Genomic DNA, 828 nt, shown 5'->3' with positions numbered 1-828 from the left:
ATGACAATAATTTGTAGTTTTAGGGGTAGTTTGTTGCCTGGAATTTTCTGGGCCATCAATGGTTTCCAAAGTCTTGTCATCACTGTGGTATTGTCAGGCAACTGTTGCCATAGCCGCTGTCAAGTTGCCAGGGCAACAGATGTCTCTAGCGCAGTAATCCTGGGTGAACAAAGGCTGTTGCTTCATTAGACTGTTTCTAAGTTTGGAGTTTGCTGCCGACTGGAGTTTGTGTAAAGAACAACCAAATGGCAGCGGGGGGGGGGGGGGGGGGGGGGGGGGTGTCCTTCTGACCACCTGTGTGATGTCAGGTGTCTACGCCACACACACAAAAAGAAAGAAATCATGTGGTTATCATCATCAGCATCATTATCAGCAGCGTTGTGGCGTTCACTGAATCATTGACTTGCCTCAACATTCAGTGACCACCCACACCTGCCTCCTCCTCCCTCCTCCCCCCGTCCCTCAGTCCCTCAGTCCCCATTATGATCATTATCATCATCATCATCATCATCATCATCGTTGTCATCATCATCATTCTCGACCGCCACTTGCTGTCGGCCATCTTTTCAAGTCCAGTCACATGTTGTATCGGCGTCCCCCTGTGGCGTGTAAACAGTTGAATGCTGCATCTTGGAAGTAAAACAGAGAGAAGGGAGATGGGGGGGTGGGGGGGGTGGTGTTTCTTTATCTTCTTTTGTTTTAAAACAGAAAAGCGTCTTCTGGCGTGCTGCTTTTTCTCGCAGCAGCTCCTGCTTCAGCCAACAAGCAGGACTGAGGAGGAAAAGGGGGAGGAAGGATGAGGCAGAGGAGGAGAAGGTGAGGAGTGAA

The sequence above is a fragment of the Trachinotus anak genome, unplaced genomic scaffold, assembly GCF_046630095.1.
Source record: "Trachinotus anak isolate AG129_WGS33_773 ecotype Australia unplaced genomic scaffold, CSIRO_AGI_Tana_v1 ptg000003l, whole genome shotgun sequence".
Lineage (NCBI taxonomy): Eukaryota > Metazoa > Chordata > Actinopteri > Carangiformes > Carangidae > Trachinotus > Trachinotus anak.
The sequence above is the reverse complement of the archived record's forward strand: the minus strand, read 5'-3'. Positions refer to the sequence as shown.